The following is a 24,315-nucleotide window of genomic DNA, read 5'->3' on the forward strand; positions in this document are numbered from 1 at the left end:
TGTTTAACACAGTTAACTGGTTTATGATTTTGTTTGGTCTTTTAGGCAACTCTTAAGTGGAAAATAAATGCAAATAGTGAAGGAATATGGCAGTTACTAAAATCAGGACTTAATCTCTTAGCAGATAGGTCACAATTAGATATAACTTATTCAATGACACGATGATTGAAGTATGATCAGAATTGAATTAAGTCAGTAGATACTTTAAAAATGTTCCTGACTTTAGTTGGAAGACAGACAATTGTAGAAAACCCTCAGAACCAACTTAGTTATAACAAGTGAAATCGAAAGAGTTAAAGCACATGGTCAGAAATGCACCTAAAAACTTGGAGACACTGCAGGGAGTGGAATGGAATTCGAAGAGCTATTAATAAGTGGAGTTGAGCATGGCAGGCGTGTGCTGAGTTCCAGAAGTAGAAATGGGCAGAGAAAATTAGGCCCATCTCTAGGTGGGTAGGAGTAGGAAAGTGGGAGATAAACTTTCCCAACAGCCAGACAGACAGTTGGAGTAGATTTAGTCAAAAAGTTATGTTGTTCTTTATCTGCTCCAGCTATAAAACCTTCGATCCTGCTCTCCGTGGAGTGGTTGATTTAATTGGCGACGGTTGAACTTGTGTGCTGAATGAAGGATAATTCAGGGAAGAAAAGACTGTGTGGAACCTTGTTAGACGTGAGAGAAAGAAGACATGCATGAGACTGGGCATGGGCAGTCGGCAATAAAGATAACCAAGGAGAAACAGGCTGAGGAAAGGTGTACAAGGTAGAATTAGGAGGCTTTGGTAACTTAATACAAATAGAAGGTGGAGGGAAAACAGCAAACAAGATTGCAGGGTTTTGAGCCTGAATGTTGGTGACACAAGGGTGAGAAGGAAGATAATGGATTTAGATTCATACATGCTTTATTTAAAGTCGTAAGACTGCACGGAGGCAGGAACATCTGCAAGGCATTAGGGTATATAGATATAGGTCGAGAAAACCGGGAGGAGTCAGGGTGGAAGATATTAGTGTACACAGAAGTGAATATTGACCATGGCACGTGGATGAGATTATGACAGCAGAGCTTTATCATTGGACAATGACACAGGACAGAATTTTGAAGAACATTAGGCCTGGGTATATGAAGAGAAAAGCTAGCTAATGAGACAGAAGACACTGTGATCAGAGAAGTAAGCTACTCCGGCTGGTGCAATACCGTATGAGTCCAAGGCAGTGTTTCCACAGCTCGTCTTTCTCAAGGATCCGGATAAATTAGTGAATGAATTAGCAAGTGAAGTGTTGGTGTTTGTGGTTTTGCATGGACAAGTCTCTCACTGTGTGTATTAGCATACAAGGGAGGGGGGGTCACACATAATCACTACGTGTACTATTATCTTTATTATAAGGATAAACTGTTTAAATACAAAATATTAAACACTGTTCTTTGAAACATGCATCATTTAATTGTTTGCAAACACCTGGTGAATTGATAATTGCTCAAACAATGTAGTGCATTTTTAACGTATATAATACTGAACAGTAATGAATGTGTTGCTCCTCTCTTCCTCTCAGACAGGGATAGCTCCTGCCTTCCTCGCTAACTCACACTAGGAATGACAGTGTATCTAATTTCTGATGTCACCGTCACCAACACTTCCAGTTCAAAAATGTGAATTCTGAAACTAAAATGTTAATCAGTGAGAGGCAAGGGTGCTTGTGAAGATTCACAAGGGTCTAAATAGGATTCATGGTAGATGGGAGATAGCTGGAAAAAATAAAAAGCAAAACAATCACACACACACACGAAGAGGAACATGCCAAAAATGATCTTAAAAGAAGAATGAGGAGGTAGAGGTGGAGGAGGATGGGTGGGTGGGTGGCATAGGAAGAAACCTGGAAGGGAGTCTAGACACAGAGGACCGGGGCAGAACCTGGAGGAAAGTTCCCTGGCGAAAGCTAAATGGTACAGCCTCGTTCTTCACTTTGAAGACCTAAGATGGTTACCTACGAAATGACATAAGTGAAAGCCTTCTTTTAATCCATTCTACATCAGTTCATGGCTCCAAAAGAATTTATATACAATGCTTGCTTTGTTTTCTCCTTTGTTAAATACTAGAAGAGCTTTGACATCAAGGAGTCTGTGTCCAACTACAAGAAAACATTTTTTTTCATAGTGCTTTATGCCTAATTAATCAGGCAGTTGTTAATTTGGAAAGTTAAAATTCAAAAAAGGTACTATTTCTGGAGAAACAAATAAGCAAAAATATTTAAAATTTTCTTGTCTCTCATCATAATTTCCATCATAAGAAAGGCTTTTCCAATAGTTTTGATTAACACATTCCAAATCTATTAAGTTTTACCAAGTTATTAATATCAATACAGACTTTAGAAACATTTGTAAAATAACTTGCATTAAGTCATTTTTATGTAAATGCTAAATTAATATAATCATGTAATATAATCATGTTGAATGTAAGGGCTCAAATATACCTGGATGTGATAACATTTATCCCAATCTGTAATTCTTTGCTCTGATATTTTTCCTAACAATATCAATTCCTTTGAGTAGACATCATCCTGTCTCTCACAGAAAGCAGTTCTATATTTTTTGCTTATGCTACCACTTAACAGTAGTCATTAATTTACTGATACTCTGTCTATCAGGCCCACATCATCTTGATTAGGGCTGTTATCCTAATCAAAAGGCTGATAATTAAGACTATCCATCTGTAGAGTTCTAAGTGCTAAGATGAGTTGAAGATCCTAATTAAGATTATTTAGGTGTTACTTAAATGCCATCATTTGATTCAGCTAATCATACCAGCAGGTACATTAGATTTGCATTAATGTTCTGCTGAAGCCAGCAGCTATTTAGGCAGATCAAAAATGTAGATTGCAGATACTATTTCAAACATCTTTATTTGAAAGTGATATTGAAACAATACATTAAGATAAGCAGGATGTTAGAACAGCTAGTTTATTTCAATGTTTCTTAATTTACTTTATGGTAATAAGTGGAGTATTTAAAATAAACAGTCTATTTATTGAATTTGCTGTGTATCTTTCATCGTCTTACACTCTCTCTCACACACATGCATACACAGGCCAACAGTGATGCATTTTCCCAGCATTTCCTGTTTTGTCACATATACTTACTGTGACATGGAAAAAGTTTCTGCAAACTAAGTTTCCTATGTAGCAATGCTTTGGAACTAAATGGGATGCTTTGGAACTAAATGGGATGTTTTGTGCCAATAAATATCTCATGCTGTATTAAGAATAAATAAGTAAAAGAATATTTTGTTTTCAATAGCCATGGATATCTAATTATTCTCTAGCATAGATAATCAAGAAAATTATTATAGTAAACTATAATCCATTAATATCTTGTTTTCCATGACTTTATACTTGGTTAATAGAAAATGCAAAATGTGTTACTCTGTTTAAAATTATACAGGTATTAAGAAACAAAATATGTTCATAGAACATGTCAGATGCTGCTTTCAAATTACTTTTCACCAAATTTTGATGACAAATAATGCTACCCACTCATTAGAAGGAGGGATTACAAGAATATTTAATTCTCATAATACATGTGGCCAATATTTTGAGTTCTCTTGTTCTCTGGTGAAGGGAAAAATACACACCTGAGTTTTCTGTCCATGAGTAACTTCTGAAATTATTCTATTAAGAAATGTTTGTGGTTGAGCAACAAGAGTAAATAAAAAGAGGCATGATATAAGGCATGGGAAGCAAATTAATGTTTATGAAGCTCCAGCTCTATGCTCTATAAGCTAGATATTTAAGACAGTTTGTAACATACATTGTGGCTTTTACAATTCTTGTTCAATGAGTACATATTATATCTATTAAATATCTATACTATTGAAATATCTAATCATTTTTCAATTCCAGTAGTGTAAAGATATTCCAAGGGTTTTTTTCTTACTGAATATTGAAACTTTAAGGAAATCTATGATTTGTAGAAATAATCATTAATTCTTCATGATTTATAGAATGTACTTATATTTGTATTGGGCATATAGCTTGTTTACTTGCCTTCCTTCCTTCTTTCTTCTGGCTTTCTTGCTTGCTTTCTTGCTTTCTCTTCTCTTCTTCCCAGCTGTACTGAGGTACAGATGATAAAATTGTGTAAGCATAAGATGTACAATGTGATGATCTGTTACACATATATTGTGAAATGATTGCCACATCCAAATTAGTTTACACTTCTATCACCTTGCCTAGTTATCATTTTTGTTGTTTGTTTTGTAGTGAGAACATTTAAGATCTGCTTTCTTAGCAAATTTCAAGCACACAAAACAGTATTGTTAATTATATTAAATAGTCATTATTATGTAACTAAAATCCCCAGAACTCATTCATCTTATAAAGGGAATGTTGTGCCCTTTGGTCAACATCTTATTTCTTCCATGCCTGAGCCACTGGGAAACACCATTCTACCCTCTCTATGAGTTTGACATTTTTAAATTCCATGTATAAGTGAGATTATACAGTATTTGCTTTCTGCTGACGTATTTCACTAGAATAATGCCCTTAAGGTTTATTCATGTTGTTGCAAATAGCAGGGCTTCCTTCTTTATTATGAACATATATAATATACATCACAATTTATCTATTTATCTGTCAATGGACACTTAGGTTGTTTTCTTGCCTTGACTATTGTGAAAAATGCTGCAATGAACATTGGAATGCAGACATCTCTTCAAGCTACTGATTTTGTCTCCTTTGGATTTATACCTAGAAGTGGGACTATTGGATCATATGGGAGTTCTATTTTAAATTTCTTGAGGAAGTTCCATACTGCTTTCCATAACAGTTACATCAATTTACATTACCACCAATAATGCACAAGAATTCCTTTTACTCTACATTCTTGTCAACACTGTCATCTCTTCTTTATTTGATAGTAGCCATCCTACTAGAGGTGAGATGTTATATCATTGTCGTTGTGATTTGTATTTCTCTGATGATTAGTGAAATTGTTGAGTATCTTTTCATATACTACTTACTGGGCATTTGTTTGTCTTCTTTGGAGAAATGTCTATTCTGTTCCTTTGCCCATTTTAAATCAAATTATTTTTCTTTTTGCTATTTAGCTGTATGATTTTTATATGTTTGTATACTAATACCTTATCAGATATATGGTTTGCAAATATTATCTCTTATTCCATAGGTTGTCTTTTCATTTTGTTAATCATTTTCTCTGCTGTTCAGAATTTTTTTAATTTGACATAGTCCCACTTATTTATTTTTGCATTTTTTTTCCTTTTTTTTTTTTTTGTTTGAGACAGAGTCTCACTCCATTGTTCTGAGTAGAGTGCCATGGCATCAGCCTAGCTCACAGCAACCTCCAACTCCTGGGCTCAAGCAATCCTCCTGCCTCAGCCTCCCAAGTAGCTGGGACTATAGGCACACACCACCACATCCAGCTAATTTTTCTATTTTTAGTAGAAACGGGATCTCACTCTTTCTTAGGCTGGTCTCAAACTCCTGAGCTCAAGTAGTCCTCCTGCCTCGGCCTCCCACAGTGCTAGGATTACAGGCGTGAGCCACTATGCCCAGCCTTATTTTTGCATTTTTTGCTTGTTCTTTTGGTTTCATATGTAAAAGATCATTGCTAAGACCAATGTTATGGATTTATTTCTCCTTGTCTTCTTCCAGAATTTTTCCTGGTTTAGGTCTGATATTTAAATCTTTAATACATTGTGAGTTAACTTTTGTGAGTGGTATAGGATTAAGGTTCAATTTCATTCTTTTGTACATAGTTATCCAGTTTTTCCAACATCATTTATTGAAGAGGCAATGCTTTCACCATTGTGTATTATTGGGTCATATATATGTGGGTTTATTTCTGGGCTACAAATTCTGTCCCATTGGTTTATGTGTCTGTTTTTATGCCAGTACAAATCTGTTTTGATTATCATAGCTTGGCAGTATATTTTGAAATTGGGAAGTATGACCCCTATCTTTGTTGTTCTTTCTCAAGATTTCTTTGGCTATTTGAGGTCTGTTGTGGTTTTATATAAATTTTAGGATTGGTTTTCTATTTCTGTGAAGAATGTCTTTTGTATTTTGATAGGGTTTACACTGAATCTGTAATTGCTATGGGCAGAATTGTCATTTTAACAATATGAATCTTTCAATCCAAAATATTTTTCCACTTATATATATCTTCTTTAATTTATTTCATCAATGTTTTATAGCTTTCAATGTATAGATCTTTCATTTACTTGGTTAAATTTATTTCTAAATATTTTCTTCTTTTTATACTATAATAAATTGATTTTATTTATTTTTTATTTTTATTTTTTACATATTTTTTTTATTTCAGAGTATTACAGGGGTACAAATGCTTTTGTTACATAAATTGCCTTTGCACCACCAAAGTCAGAGCGACAAGCGTGTCCATGCCCCAGAGAGCGTGCACCACATCCGTTAGGTGGGAATTTACCCATCCCCTCCTACCTGCTCCCACCTGTTTGTTTTCCGATGAATGTTATTTCCATATGTGCACATAAGTATTGATCGATTAGTACCAATTTAATGATGAGTACATGTGGTGTTTGATTTTCCATTCCTGTGATACTTTGCTTAGAAGAATGGGCCCCAGCTCCATCCAGGATAATACAATAGGTATTTTTTTATGGCTGAGTAGTACTTGATGGTATACATATGCCACATTTTATTAATCCACTCATGGATTGATGAGCACTTGGGTTGTTTCCACATCTGTACAATTGTGAATTTTAATGCTATAAACATTCCAGTAAAGATGTCTTTTTTATAGAATGTCTTTTTTTCTTTGGGTAGATACCCAGTAGTGGGATTGCTGGATTGAATGGTAATTCTACTTTTAGTTCTTTAAGGAGTCTCCATATTGCTTTCCACAGAGGTTGTACTAGTTTGAAATCCCACAACCAGTGTATGAGTGTTCCTATCTCTCCGTATCCAAGCCAAAATTTATTGTTTTGGGACTTTTTGATAAAAGCTGTTTTCACTGGAGTTAAGTGATATCTCATTTTGGTTTTGATTTGCATTTCCCTGATGATTAGAGATATTGAGCATTTTTTCACATGTTTCTTGGCCCTAAGCCTATCTTCTTTTGAAAAATTTTTGTCAGACAACCCCATTAAAAAGTGGGCACAGGACATAAATGAATTTAAAAAAATTTTTAGCTAGTTTGTATTGGTGTATAAAAACACATTGAGTTATATGTTTATTTTTATTATGCAAATTTACTAATTTATTTATTATTTTTAACCCAGTATTTATAGGGGTTTCTATATATAAGAACATGTCATCTGCAAAACAGAGACAGTTTTACTACTTCCTTTTTATTTTCATGTCTTTTATTTATTTTTCTTATCTAAATTCTCTGGCTAGGGCTTTCTCTACTATGTTTAATAGAAGTAGTGAGAATAGGCATTTTGTGGTCTTCTTACTGATATTAGAAAAAAAATGCTTTCAGCTTTTCACCATTGAGTAGGATGTTAGCTGTAGGCTTGTCACAAATAGTTTTTTTTATGTTGAGATACATCCCCATATACCTAATTTATTGAGTGCTCTTATCACAAAATGATGTTGAATTTTGTCAATTATTTTCTGCATCTGTTGTGATGATCACATGGATTTTGTCCTTCATTCTGTTAGTGTAATGTTTCACATCTATTGATTTGCATATGTTGAACCATCATAAATCCCACCTGATTATGGAATCGGATTCTTTTAATGTGTGGTCGCATTCAGTTTGCTAGTATTTTTTTTTTGAAGAGTTTTGCATTTATGTTCATCAAAGTTACTGGCTTGTGTAAGCTATCTATCTGTGTTCTCTTGTGTCTCATTGAACACTGCATCACAGCTGCTGAAAGATGGCCCACACCCTGGATCCCCACATAGATGACAGTGCTAGAGCTTCCCAGTACAGGGGAAAAGGAAAACTGGAGAAACTCAGCAGACTTTGCTACCAAGGACTTCAATAACCTTATTTGCTATAGCCAGCACAGTTACCCATAGCTTTGACCATTGAAGACCCCTGCAGTCTTTGCTAATGTTGACTTCATCTGACATAGCTGCACAGAGGCCAAGCCACTAACTGTTCTGGGAAGCAAAGATGCTGCAGCCCACCCAGGCAGCACCCCATGAGACACCCACAAGTGAACCTGATTCCCCACCAAATCCAGTTTTAAAAGGCTGGAAGTGGTGTTTGCTCTCTACAGACATCAATTCAAGGTCACTGGAAACAAAAAAAGCAAGAAAATATGTCACCACTAAAGAAATACAATAACTATTTAGTAAGTTACCTCAAAGAAATAGAGACCTAAAAGTTATCTGAAAAAGAATTCAAAATAATTATTTTAAGAAAGCTCAGTGACATACAGCATACTTTATAATTAATTTTCATTATAGATATCTGGTCTTCAAACACACTGTCTTATATTTCACATCATAATTTTAAAATATAGCTGGCTGTTTTTCATAATTTACAAAGTAATCTTTAAAAATCTTATGGCAGTCATAAGTGTCAAACTTTTCTCTATACACACCTTAATAAAACAATTACAGTTAGCCAGATGCTGCAAAGTAATTTTCTTCTGCTCTCAGCAATTAAATATCTTAGAAGGTAAACATGGAGATAACACTTAAAAACTTAGAAGAATAGAAAGGAGAATGGACCAGCTGAACAACTTGAATGTTGAGTAATCTGGCACCAAATAATTCAGAGCTGAATATGTTTGGAACTATTAAGACATTGATGTCACTAATGAAAGCACTCAGTAATCTCATTTTCTGAAAAAGTGGCCAGCAATTTCTCATTTATAGCTCCTTTATTATAATGTGACCAATTTATATTTTTCTTGAGAGGTTTTACTAAAATTAATCTGCTTTTATTACAAAGAATATACTTTTATTTGAAGTTTTATGTGCATTGCATATAATATCTTAATTACTTTAATTTATCCCTTATCCTTCTTACTGGATGTCAACCTCAATCATTTTGTTAAATGGAATTTTATTTTGAGAAACTTGCTGAGTATTAAATATTGTGATTAGGAATGAATATAAGTTCTAAAACAGATTCATACATAAAATATTGCAAAAATTCTATACATAAGATTATCATTATTTATTAAGTACCTACATCTTATGCATTTAATACATTAGTTTTACTCTACAACACTTTTTAAATAAACAGGATTGCTTTTGCTTGATTGCACTGGTATGTTTAAGATTTCTCAGCTAATTTGGTGTTTCTGTGCACCTTTTACTCATATATGAAGTGGGAATAGTGATATCTGCATTGTAGGGATGTTTTAAGTCTTGTGTTTCTTATTTTCACACTTTTTTTTCCATACAAAATGCTTATTCTGCACTCTCTCTTTTGAGTAAATGACAACTTCACTCTTCCATTTCCTTGGATTATAAAACCCTTAGGGATAACTTTAATGATTCTTTATCCTCCACTCCATAATCAATGCATCAACAAACTGTTAGCTCTACTTTCGTAGTGTGCTCACAATATTTCTACTTCTCACCATCATTGCTCCTACTGCATTAGTTCAAGCTCATGCTTCTCTTAGCAGGATGAGAGAACTAAATACTTTTTAGTTCTATTTAATAGTAGTTCTAACTAATTCCTTACTTCTGCTCCAGTCACCATATTCTATCTACCCATAATCAGCTTTTGACCCAACAGCCAAAATGATCTGATAGACAACAGAGATATTTACAAAAGGCAATAGAGAATTATGAGAGGTACCCAAATAAAGTCAACTTTGAAGCGTATCCTTTAGGAATGTTACCGGCATTATTATGTTCCCCCAAATTTATATGTTGAATTCCTAATCCCCAGCAACTCACATAATATCACTGTATTTGGGGATAAGGTCTGTAGAGAAGTAGGTAAGGCAAAATGAGGCCTCATTAGGGTTAGCCCTAAACCAATATGACTAGTGTCTTTATATGAAGAGGAAATATGGACAAGACACACACTTAGTGAAGACCCTGTGAAAACACGGGGAAAAGAAGACAGCCATCTGCAAACCAAAGAGAGAGGCCTCAGAAGAAACCAACCTTGATGGCACTTTGATCCCAGACTTTCAGTCTCCAGAATTTTGAGAAAATAAGTTTCTATTGTTTAAGTCAACATGTTGGTGGTTCTTTTGCTATGGCAGCCTAAAATACTAATACAAGGAAGAAAGAATGTTGGCAGGTGTCTAAGGGAGCCCAGGAGTTCTGAGAGGGAAACAAGGAGTAATCATGGAACTCCACTGGTTAATTCAGATTCAGTGGCAATAAATATGTAAATCAATTTTTATCTGAACACAGAGATACACATCATAATGAGATTAAGTCCCTTCACCCGAGAAAGTGAGGCCATGACACAGAATACAAGAAGAAAATTGGCAAATGCAAAATTTGAGAGTAGCAGAAACAGATATTTTATATCTGGGACCTGAAAACCCAGAGCCAAGATCACAGAAAACATTATTTTTTCAGTTTTATCCATTTCTTTGTTCATGGCAAACAAGATGAAAAGTGTACTCTCAACCAATTATCTTGGCAATATTACATTCGCTTATAATTTTGAAAAATATATCAGCATGTAAAAACATGTCACTGTATGTCTTTTACTTTGTTGTACACACTTGAACAAACATAACTTTTTATACAGTTCTAAGAGTTATCTTGCATTGTCCAGAGTATAGAATGTTTATATCGTTTTGAATATGTTGATAGCATCCTATTGTATAAAACTAATGTCTGATTAATTCTAAAGTAATATGCTATAATTAAATATGAAATAAATGTAAAGAAATTATAAAAAACAACTTATTAGGTTGATGTCAATTAATTTGGAAACTTACAGACTAAAATTGTCTATATGCTTATTTTTTTATAAACTGAGCCCTAATCCAAATGGATTTACATACAGAAATGTATATGATTTTGAATAAAATCATCATTCTTACAAAGGTATTTTTAGATAATTCTGGTTGTTTGCTTAGTATGGGAAAATTTATTTTTTTAAATAAATTTTAAAAAAAATTATTCACATTGGCTAAAATATACAAGCCAAAGATTTCTGCACTTGACCTCAGAAGCTCATCTTTTTGAAATATTTCTATTTTGTCTAAGTGTTTACTTTCTTAATTACTTCCTGTTAGCATTTGTTAAGTTTTTTCATGCTGGCCTAAAGGGTTCTTTAGCCTGCTGCTATTTGCACATGGAATTTAAGTATTTGCAAGAGTACTTGCCCCTCTTATTTAATCATCAGTTAGCAAAGTCAAACATCACTTAGTCTCAGACTCTGCAACCAGCATGGACGGAATGCTAGTTAATCTTTTCTTCTTTCTTTATCCTTTTTTCGTTTGTTTATTTGTTCTCCTGACAGCATCCATTCCTAAGCAAGGGACACTGTTTGCTCAATCATTTACCATTCATTGACAGGTACTTACGTAAGATGGGCATAAAATCTGGTCTGTGATATTGAGTTTTGCACTAATGATAGAGACAGGTGTGAGCAAGTACTTACAGGTGATCCAACATGTTCTGGTGCACATGACATGTAACAAGCACACAGGAAATGAAAAAGCCAGGTCTCATTGGAGGAGGTGGGGACACCACACTAGAGATAGGTGGGAGGAAGAAAAAGTCACTGAGTATTGCAGATAGAAGTAGAATACTTTTTCACTTTGTTTTAATAGATTGCAACATAATGGGCACACAATAAATGACATATATTTAAATATACAATTTGAAATATGTGTGTGTGTTTATGTGTGCACATTTATGAAACTACCACCATAATTAAGATAATGAACATATTTATTACCCTCAAAAGATTCTTCCTGCCTTTTTTTAATTCCTCTCTTCTGTTTCTCCTTGGAGACTCCCTCCTCTATTCCCAGGAAACACTGATGATGTTTCTGTCACTAGAGACTGGTTTGAAAATTCTAGAAGTTTATAGAAATGAAATCGTACAAGGTGTCCTCTTTTTTGCAGGGAGAGAAAAAAATCTCACTGCTTTTACTCAAAATAATTATTTTGAGATCTATCCATGTTGTAGCATGTATCAATAGGTTATTTTTTTATCACTGGGTGGTATACCATATTTCCTTCATTTATTCATCATCATGGACATTTGGGTTGTTTCTAGTTATTGGCAATTTCAAATAAAATTGCTATGAATAATTTCATACATAGAAAGTGCAAGTATTTGTAAGGACATGTATGTTTATTTTGCTTGTTTCTCTAAAGTAAATGTAGAGGAATAGAATGAGTGGATGATATGATAGTTTAAACCTTTCAGAAACTGCCAACCTTTTTGTATACTTTCATTCCCACTAGTAGATTATGAGAGTACCAGGTCTTCCATTCCATGTTGTGATATTTTTTTTTTCTTTTTGGTTTTGAGTTCTGTCTCTTGAGGGTGGCCAAGACAGTCACTCTTTAGAAGAGCCATGACCAGGGATGAAGTTAGGTTCAAGTGTATATGTCAGGTCAGACACAATGAGAAATCAAAACCAAAATGCATGCAATAGAAAACATTTCTTACTCACAGAGGTACTGATGGGAGGATGATGAGAAGTCTGGAGGTGACAGTTGAAGAAGTAGGTGGGAGGTGAGAGAGAGAGAGAAACGCTGGGACTATGCCTTTATTAAGGCCCATGGTCTTTATTCCTCAGGCTTCTCTGCAGGGCTTGTGGATTGGATAGTTTAAAGAAATGCACAAATTGGATGGGATGGGCTTATTTCCATGACTCTGAGGCTGACCCTTAAGTTTTCTCATGGCCAGTAGCTGTGAAGTGTGTTGGGTTTGGGTCAGTAAGAGGAGGAGAAAGTGGGCTGAATTACAACCAACCACAGGGAGGAGAAGTTGTAACAAGGCCTAAGATGGCAGGATACAACAGGGTTTCAAACAACTTATGAGGACCTAAAAGTAGATGCTGAGGCAGCAAATTTATAATACTCCACATCTCTGCCAACGCTTAACATGCTGTTTTTTTTTTTTTTTTTTTTTAATTAGTCATTCTAAAAGATAGAGGTATCACCTTGTGGTTATAATTTGCATTTCTAGTGACTAATGCTGGTTAGCATCTTTTCATGTGGTTGTTTACCATCTATACATCTTCTTTGGTGATAAATCTCTTTGTATATTGTGCCCAATTTTTATTGGGCTTACTTTCTTAATATTGGGCTTTGATAGTTCTTTCTATATCATGGATGGGTATAATCCCTTTACCAATTACGTCATTATGTCACTTATCAGTGTCCCAAAGTCTGTGGCTATACTTTCCATCCTCTTCACAGTGCCAGTAGAAGTCAAAGGTTTTTAATTTTGATTAAGACCAGTTTATCACTTTCTTCTCTTATGGATTATACGCGGTATCGTTGCCTAACCTTCAAGGTCATGGAGGCTCTTCTCATATGTTTTCTTCCAGAAGATTTATAGTTTTAGGTTTTACGATTAGAACTATAATCCATTTTGAGTTAACCTGTATATAGGATGCGAGGCATGTATAAAAGTTGATTTTTTGTTTTTTGTTTTGCTAACATATACCCAATTATTTATGCAAGCACTATTTATTTAAAAGACTATCTTTTCTCCACTCAATTGCCTTGGTGCCTTGTTGAAAATCAGTTGTGCATATATATGTAGGACTATATCTAAACACCTTATTTTGTTCCATTGATCTTTTGTATCATTGCTACATGTACACACTGTCTAGATGACTATCACTTTATAATGTCTTAAAATAAAATAGTTTTGTTCCTCCAACCTTACCCTTTTATTCAAATTTGTCTTAGCTACTCAAGACCCTTTATATCTCTGTATAGATTTTAGAATAAGCTTGCAAGTTTCTATGAAATATCTGCTGGAAATTTGATTTGGTATGCATTGAATTTATAGATAAATTTGTTTCATATATTTTGTGTGGTTTTCTTTACATCTTGTCTAGAAGCTGTAAATGCACCTCTGCTAAGTATAGTTTGTTTTGATGGAAACTTTATAATCCAGCTGGATTATAGATGTAAATAGTATTTTCCATCAACTGATGAGTTTGAATCTGACTATTTAAGGAAAAAAAAATAAATTTTTTATGGAAACCTACAGGGAAAAAAATGGGTATTCATATCCAGAATTTAAAAATATCCATATTGAAAAACTAATGCTTTTTTTTGATAATTTGTTGAATTCTTTTTTGAACACCAAGAATTGACTAAAGGCAATATTTTATATTGAATATTACTTTATGATCTAATTTTAGACCTCCTTGCTTTATATACTGGATCTGCTACCTAATTCATCTATAATTCTCATTTATTATTAACATTTCTGATCCTCAATTTTCTCATCTATAAAATTGAACTATTAATATGGTGTAAAGCAAAGAATTCTTTGTGTAGCTCAAGTTATAAAATATGTAGAATATGTAAAGCACTTAGCAATGCTACTAATAATAACATAGCTATTAGAGATTTTTAAATATTTCAACTTGTAGGATAGATAGCCCATGGGTGCTAATAGACTTCCTTTCTACTCCAGTCATAACAGATCTAGACTGCAAATGCAAGTGAGCAGCACACTCTAGGCACATGGTGTTTCCAGAAAGCTCCTTCATGTGATTTAGCAGTGCTGTGACCCTGGCTAGCATCAGGGTCAGTCCTTTTCTAAATATCTTTACATTTTCCTCCCTTTCTTCTTCTTCTCCCTCAGTTGTAGCTTTTTTAAAGATTTTTCTCTTTGTCACAGACTTTAAGAAATTTTATATGTTGTGTGCTGGTACAGTTTTCCTCACCCTTGGTGTTTGCTGAAAAAACCTATAGGTTTTTAGTTGTTATAAATTTTGGAAAGTGATTGGCCATCATTTCTTCAAGTCTCTTTTCTGTCTACACTCTTCCTTTCGGGGCTGCAATTAGGTCTATATTATGCAATTTGCTCCCTTATCTTCTGTTCATACTTTTTCAGTCCTTTATGTTTAATTTTTTTAGTTTCTATTGATATGCCTTCAAGTCACTATATTATTCCAAAGTTAAATTTGTTTTTAATCTAATCCAGGGTATTTTTCATTTCCATATTGCACTTTTCCTCTCTAGAAGTTCAATTTTGATCTTTGCTGCATCTTCCTTGTCTCTTTTTAATATACTCCATCTCCCCTTCAGCTTCTTGAGCAAGTTATAATAACTGGTTATAATAACTGTTGTTATAATAACTATTTAATATTTTTCCCTACTAATTGCATCATCTGTATTATTTCTTGGCCTGTTATATGGACTAACTTTATTTCTCATTATGGGTTATATTTTCCTGCATCTTTGCATGCCTGGATGTTTTTTATTTGATAAAAGGTACTCTGGGTTTGAGTGTATTTGTATTCCCATATATATTCTTGAGCTTTGTGATGGGACCTACTTATATTCCTTAGAATCAGTTTGATGCTTTCCTGTCTTGGTTTTAAGTGTCGTTAGGAACAACTTGAACGGTCTTTAGAACTGTTTTCTCTCTACTGAGACAGATCTTTCTGAGTTTTTAATACTTTGTCTTCCTAGTACTCTACTTGAACTGCCACGTTTGCCCGCTCAGCCTGCTAGGAACAGCCGCTATTCTCCCATGTGTGAGTCCGGAGATTGTCCCTTCTAATCCTTTCTGGGTGGATATGTCCCCAGCCTTGTGTAATTTCCTGCCACTCATTCCATGATCAGTACCCAGCTGAATACTCAAGGGGACTTTCTTCAGATCTTCAGAGCTTTATCTCTTTCAAGCTTCCTTCTCTCTGGTTCTCTTTCTCACTCTGGGATCTCTACATTTCCTCCTCCACCTGCGTTCTTGATTTCTGCTCCATCACTTGCAAACTCTCTCTATGCAGCAAGTTGAGCCTGTCCGAGGTTTAACTGATTTGTTTCTTATCTGTCAAGGGTGTCATTGTTTGTCTGATGTCCAGTTTCTTGAAATCAGTGGTGTTATATATTTTGTCCACCATTTGTCTCCTATGGGAGGATGAATCTGGTATGGCACTTTACCTTGGCCCCAAGCAAAAGTACTCTACTCCTTTGGATACTTCCCCTTTCACCAACAAAACACCACACAATCAAGCATTAACATCCCTGGCACAAAATACAAACTTTCTGAAAATTGGTTTCCTTCATTTTTTTTACCTTCCACAAACATTCATATTCAAAGAGCTGTTTTGTCTGTTTAAAATTAAGCATATTCATATTAATTATATGTGTCTAATCCGCTTTTCAGCTGAGGTCTCTTGAGATCGTTAGGATCTAACCAACAGTGGCATCCCAGCTATTCCTTTTCCACGGACTTCTCTGGCTTTCCACAGGGTTTGTATTTGCAGGCTCACCTAACAGGTGCCACCTCTGTTAGGCTGTCTGCCTTAGTCTTGCCTTCTGTGCCTGTTTGCTCATCTCAGCCCTGGCATCCTGAGCTAGTGTTTCTCTCTCTCCCTCCCTCCATTTTTTATTTTCACACAGCACTGCTGATTCCTCCACTGTTAAATTCTCAAGAATACAAAACATTTCTGTAATGCTGAAGTTCGTACCAGCGATGTGGGTGTTATGGGGAAAGGGTCACATTTAACCTCCTACCCCAGCTAAAGAGTTAGAATCAGCCCTTCAACATGCCACAGAGGCATCCTCGATGGCCCTGGCAGATCCATGCAGCTCACCAGCTGCCAGGTTCCTTGTATGTTCTCCTCCCCATCACAAGTTCTTATTCATGTTTCTTCACAGATTGCTTCAGAAGTCTGAATTCTTCATCTGGAAATCCTGTGAAAATGCAGGTTTGGGATCAGCTGGTCTAGGGCAGGGCTCACAAACTGCATTCCTGATGCGTTTTCCCTTAGTGCTGATGTCGATGCTCCACTGACCACACTTTGAATAGCGAGACACTAAAATATATAGATTTCCCCCTTCTTAGTGGGCAGCTGCCCATGCAATAGTAAAATGTGTTGTTTGCAGGTGCTTTCATTCTAACGCAATTAGATGCCTCTCCATTAAACTAGTGAGGCGATAAAAAGCAGAGAAACAATATGTGTGCACATCATTTTGTAGTTTTTATTGTGATAAATCTAAATCTTAAGAATGAAGTTCTTATTCTTGTGGATTTGTTTCAAACAAAACAATCAATGGAATATGGCAAAATAGGAGGAAAATACTCCTAACATCTTTGTATAATTGAGACACTTGCCAACAATTTTTTTTTGCCTAAAAGATTGTCTTATGAAATCATTTACCTGCTTTGTAGTTTGCTCTTAATGTACTACAATATCCAATATATTAAATAAAGTGTAAAATTACATAAATGAAATAATATTTTATAATAGTTTGAGTAAGAATGGTCAATTTTACCACATTCTTCTTTAAATAATGTGTATCTTTTTTTTTTTTTTTTTGAGACAGAGTCTCACTCTGTTGCCCGGGCTAGAGTGAGTGCCGTGGCGTCAGCCTAGCTCACAGCAACCTCAAACTCCTGGGCTCAAGCGATCCTACTGCCTCAGCCTCCCGAGTAGCTGGGACTACAGGCATGTGTCATCATGCCCGGCTAATTTTTTCTATATATATATATTTTAGTTGGCCAGATAATTTCTTTCTATTTTTAGTAGAGACGGGGTCTCGCTCATTGCTCAGGCTGGTCTCGAACTCCTGACCTCCAGCGATCCACCCTCCTTGGCCTCCCAGAGTGCTAGGATTATAGGCGTGAGCCACTGTGCCCGGCTGATAATGTGTATCATATTCTTTAACACAAGAGAAAGAAAGTGAGTTAAAATATATACATAAATATTAACTTTGCATAGATAATTTTCTTTATAACTGAAAAGACTCTTTAAATAATTTCAGTTACAGGAATTATGTACCACCTGGTTGGAAACTATGACTCAGAGACTATACTAGAAAGGGAAAAGCTCTATTTTTGATGACAGAAAGAAAGGCTTCTAAAGGAGCAATCAGTTCTTTTTAAACAATTAAAAACAATGAAAAATTATGGTTTATGATTAAGTCAAAGAAAACCGAAATCAGTTCTTAATGATTCCTAAGGCATGTGGCTGGCAGTACTAAGATAGCAATAAGCCTGCAAACCCTTGGGGAGGAGAGGTAATTTACTCAGGGTAATTAGCTCATCCTCACACTCTGCCTTGCAAGGTGCTCTGGGACCGGTCCTGCCCCTCTTCCTGTGTAAACCTGGTCTAACTTTTCAGGCTTGCTGATAATGCCACCTGCTCCTCGTGGCTCAGCGTCTTCTTCCTTGTTCTCTGGGTGACTGTGAAAAGGCTGTGGCATTAAGCCAGGCATTTTGCCTCCCATGTGAAAACCACACAATTTAAAAAAAAAAAAAAAAGAAGAAGAAAAGAAAAAAAAAAACAAAAAAAACAACACCCTGGTTGCGAAGGTGGATTTGAGAGTCTGTGTAAGGCCTCAACACATTTTTATGAATTCTCTATGGATTCAACTTTGTTTCTTCCTGACAAGTGTTCATTGATAGGGCCTTCTGGTGTTAAAATATTTGTATTTAATTTATTTAAACAGATGGTACAGGGACACCTTAATCAAATACTTTAAAACTGTATATTATATACACTTTCTTCCTGTCTTTCTTACATTTACAGTTTCTTTCTTTCTTTCTTTTTTTTTTTTTTTTTTTTTAATTTAAAGATCTTACTCTGTCTTCCCACCTGGAGTGCAGTGGCATGGATCATAGCTCACTGGGACCTAGAACTCCTGGGCCAGGGGTTGGGGAACGTGGGGCCATAAGGCCAAGTATGGCTTTCTAGGTTCTCGGGTGCCGCCTTTTGACTGAATCCAAATTTTACAGAACACATCCTTTTATTTTTACTAATATATTTTTGTTCACTTTTTATATTTTATTTTTAAAATGAATGTGTTAATATTTAAAATACCAAAGAATAAAGTAAGTCTCAATGCAATACCTCCCAGATCGATCGGCAGGATAAGAGCCTGAGTGAGCCATAAGGGCTAAAGTGATGGCTGCTGCACTCGTGATTTGGTTCTAACTTCCCCCATCTTACTGGCATCACTAATGCACTAGGCTGGTTGGTGAGAGTTTATGAGGGTTGAGTACACCAGTCTGTTAATAGCTTCTGACAACCGTGCACTGTGTTTCTGTTTAAAGTGGAATTTGTGAATTGTTGCACAGCTCAATAGTATTTTTTAATTCCGTCTGCTTAACAGCCCATCATGTCAAATAAGACCAAGAGAACTCTGAAGGAAGATAACAGATTTTTTAATAAGGATTGGGAATTGAAATATTACCTCACTTCTGCTAAAGATAAGATGATTTGCTTGCTTTGTGACACTGCAATATCAACATTAAAGAAATTCGTCAGCATTATAAAACCCATAAAGACCACAAACATTTTTAAATTAGAGGGAGAGGTGCAAAAGTTTATATTGCAGAAATTAAAAGAGGAAAACGCAAAAGACAATTCTTTCAAGCAGCAATAAGATCTGGAAATAATTCCACTGAAGCATTTTATGAAGTATTAATCTACTTGGGAAAAAGGCAAGCCATTCAGTGATGTAGGAATTGTGAAAGAATGCGTTCTCAAAGTTGTAGGATGCTTAGACCCCAATAACATTTCAGAGTACAAACAACTGCCTCTTTCAAGGAGAGCCATAACTGATCAGCAGCACAAATTAACCTTCAACTTAACAGAACAACTTCATGGGATACTCCAAAAGGAAAATATATATTATTCAATTGCTTTGGATGAATCAACTGATCCTCTTGACTTGGTACAGGTTTTACACTTCATTCAGTTCATAACAGAAGATTTTCTTTGCTACAAAGAGTTACTTGCTTTGGGCACTCTTGCAAACAGAATACAGGGAATAGATATCTTCAACAAATTTAAAGATAAATGTCATGAAGTTGGACTGAATTTGGCAAATTTAGTGAGTGTATGTATAGATGTTGCACCTTCCATGACAGGAAAACATGAAGGGCTTATTGCACAGATAAAAAAATTATTAACACATCCAGTTCTTATTTCATTGCATCTTGCATCAGCAATGCAAAAATGCAGCAAAATGTCTGTGCTAAAGCAATTATTTTAAGGGACTTTTTGCAACAAGTTATAAGTATTGCTAACTATATCCTTGCAAATGCAACACGGCATCACCAGTTTCATAACATGCTAAAGTTGAATGATAAAGTATTCACTGTGGATTTGTCATATCATTCTAAAATGTGTTGCCTATCTCAGAGAGAGGTGTTAACCAAAATTTTACCTCTGCAAGAGGAGACAGTTGAATTTTATAAAGAACAGAATCAGCAATGTGAATTATTGAAAGACTTCTATAGCAATGGAGAATTTCTGTGTGATATCATGTCAAATCAAAATGGCTTGAATACTTCTGGGCAAGGTAAAACTAAGTATATATGTGATATGTGTCAAAAAATTCAAACATTTTGAAAAATGCTTCTTCTTCAAAAGGAAATTTTGGATGAATGTTTTCCCCAATTAGCAAAGGTCATTGATGAGCAGGATGATATATGCCAGTCATTTGAAGAATACATAGCTGTTTTATTAGTAAACCTATTAATTGGAGAATACAATGAAAGTTTCACTGACTTTAAAAATCGTGGCATTGCACTCAAATTAGCATTTCCGTCTCACCCAGTTGATATCACCAAGGCACCTAAAGAACTACAGACGGAATTGATTGAGCTCTCAGTAGATCACAATTTAAAGGAATTGTTTGGTGCTAAGAAAGATCAATTGAAGTATGGAAAAATGCAGCAGAATGTTTCCATGCCTTTGGAAACATGCCTGAAAAATACTTACTTGCTTTTCAACCACTTATTGCTGTGAATCTACGTTCTCTTACCTAACCCAAATCAAGACACCCTTAAGGTCACAAATGACTGATAGCTTTCTAGAGGATCAACTGAAACTGTGGATCTCCATGCTGCAGCCAAATAGTCAAATGCTTTCCAACAAAAATCAGACAAAACTAAGTCATTAAAAGTTTAACTTTAAAATTAAATAGTTTTCATTTTGTGAAATTATTAAATACATAGCAGTTAGATTTTTAAAATATAATGTACATTTTTAAGTGTATCTGAAGTTTCTTGTATGTGTCCTTATTTGATTACAGCTAAATTACTAAATAATACAGATTTCCAACATGAAAAGGTCCCCCGCCCCTGTCCTGGGCTGAAACAATCATCCCACGTCAGCCTCCCAAGTAGCTGAGACTACAGGTATGCACCACCATGCCTAGCTACGCTTGGAGTTTCTATGTTTGCACAGGCAGCATTAATCCAAGGCTCCAACCCATCAAATGGCCCAGCCATAAAGATATTCTCATAGGGAAAGTATTTAAGGAACACGTATCAGGAGCTAAGAGGACATTGACGTTGTTGGTAACTATATATTTTTAGGCTCTTGTTATATAGAATACATTGCATGCCTGGGGATATGTCATATTTAAATCCACTTGAAACATTTGTGCTTACTTACACAGCCATAGAGAGCCCAGGTAATAATTTTTATGTACATTGTAATTTAACTTAAGCTGCCAAAGAGAAAATTTATTACACAGAAATAAAGTACTATTCCTATAATTCTCCAAGTTGCCAACATTTCTTATCTCATCATTCTTGGCAAAATTTTACATTAGATAGCAAATTTAAAAAAGTATATATGTATATGATATTTCCATGCAAAAATATAGCCACATTTTCAGCAGCTATAAAGGGGAATTAGGAAAGTCTTTCCCCATGCCACCAAGATGATTAAAGAAATAAAGAGTTTTCCTGTTGAGTACAATGTGCTCCTGACTTTCACAAACTCCCTGATCAAAATCTGTAGATAATTTTTGAATGCTCCTCTTCCTGCTTCTTCAGAGAGCTTGGCTGTCTCTTGTGTCTCCCTACCTGTGTGCTGACTTCAGTCACTTACTCCAAAGCTCAGAATGACACTGTATACTTTCCTCAGTTAGGATCATTGTAGGAAAAGAAGAGGGAGCAAAAGCATAAACTTTAGCTTTTGTTCTTGTCATCAATTTTTCTAACCTCCCCATATGCCTTTCCTCCTGTGAACATTTTCTGCGCAGTTTGTGTCAAGGGAAAGGTGAACTTTTGGTTTTCTTGGACATGTTAACTTCTATTCTCTCTTCAGACTAACCCCCCTGCGGTACTTCTTGTCATCAATTTTCAGCCTCCTCCTACTCTGCCCACCCCCTCCACTCCCAGGAAACCTGCGGGACTTGTGTCTTCCAACCTGCCCCGTGGTTAAGATGTTAGACAGGCCTGCAGGATGACTCAGACCAATAAATGGCACAGGAAAGGAAGCACAGACGCAGGCCAAATATATACTGTCGGCGCGTTTGAAGGTAGCATGATAAAGATGGCATTTTGCATCGGGGGAAAAAGAATAAATTATTTAACATATGTGATTGGTCCAATTGGCCAACTACGTGGAAAAGGAAGATAAAGTTAACCCCCTACCTCACAACATGCACCCTAATAAAATCCAGGTGAGTTATACATTCAAATGTAAAAAATGGAACCACAGAATTACTGGAATGAAACAGGTGAATACACACTGTTTGCATAAAGGAGGCAAAGTCAGAGATGATACGGAAAGAGCAATACATTCGACTGCCTAACATAGATGTTCTCTATGGTTAAAAAGTATAACTACCAGCAATTAAACGATTTGTAGCATATAATCTAAATAATAATACTGATTATATAAATATCTCCTAATATTAACTAATTGACTATATCAGTAGAAAAATGGGCAAAAGACCTAACAATGCTGAGGACAAATAGGGAGCAAATGGCCAATGTTCCTATGAGAAATTACAGGCAAACACAGAAGCAAAAGTGTAAGTTAAAGCAATAATCAAATTCTATTTTACCTATAAAAATGGGGGAATGGAAATGCATTATGCATTATTTACAAGGCTGGGGATAAATATATCCTCTTATACATTACACTGGGGTTTAAATTGGTTCTTTACCATGAACAACTTAGAAAAATGTATGAAAAGCTTTAAAAATATATACATTTGGAGTCAGATTCCACTTTTAAGAGTTTACCAGAAGGAAAATTTACATGTAATATATTGTTTAAAAAGTTTAAGTATAGAAAACAATTTATATATTCAGTTATAAATAATTTACTAAATTATAGCACATACAAGGAGATGCTGTATACTATTTATATTTGTGTAGGCTATTATTTAAAATCATGGTTAAAATTACTACTTACATATTAAGGGCATAAGTAAAATTTTAAAAAATACTGCAAAAATATGACTTCATTAAAATATTGTGTGAATATTTATAAATTTTAACTACTTGTTGGGATTTATTCTTTATTTTCTTTTTTTTAAGATGTAATGTTTTTCTCATCAAATAAGAACATTAAAAAGTCATCGATTTATACATGTCGCACAAAGTTATATAATAGTACGTATCTTTTAAATCAGACAAATTGAGGTGTGGCTGTCACTTTTATAAAGCTATTTTGTTTATTCCTGGGAGACAATTAGGTGATCAGAAAAAGATAAGCCGACACGCTGGGAAAAAAGTTCGATTTTCAAACTTTTATTCCTTGGCTGGCAAGCCTCTACTTTGCCATGTCATCCAACAGCCACTGAGACCTTTCAGCATATTTTGCAATAATTATCTGCTATCTCCTTTCATTCTCTCTGATTTTAATTTAATTTATGAGTGCATTTCTCATGTGACTTTCTCAATTTCCTAGTAAATACAATGGGAGTTATATTCCCAAATTTTAGGATGATTTGAGAGGTAGAGATAATGCATGTCTAACCCATGTGTGTCTGGTGTCTGTTGAGGTAATCTGTGCTTCAAAATTCAAATCCAATTCACTTTTGAACAAATGAGAGTTTCCTCTGCTCCAAATAGCAAACTGCTGGAATTTGGTAAGGCACAGGTGTCTTGAATTTTTCCTTGTTACCCACAACTCCAAGTCCATGGGGTCCTGCAGGTGCTTCCCTGTTGTCTCATAGCTCATTATTCACTATATTACCATTGATGTTCCTCTAAAAGGCAATTCCTACCAGGCATCTTTGATGTAACAAATAAATTCTTAGAAGTTGGAATGACTGAGACGTTATATCAGCTGTTTTGACCGGCTCTCTTCTTTCTTTAAGACTATCTGTTACTCCTCTTTGAAGCCTCCTTTTTGGCTTACAATTACCACTGTATCTAGAGCCTCATGAATTTGCTGTCCTAAATGATTATTTCTTTCCATTGTCAGCAACTGGAAGTACTGGCAGAGACTTTGTAATTTGAGAATTTCTCTT

This window comes from Eulemur rufifrons, chromosome 4, assembly GCF_041146395.1.
Source record: "Eulemur rufifrons isolate Redbay chromosome 4, OSU_ERuf_1, whole genome shotgun sequence".
NCBI lineage: Eukaryota > Metazoa > Chordata > Mammalia > Primates > Lemuridae > Eulemur > Eulemur rufifrons.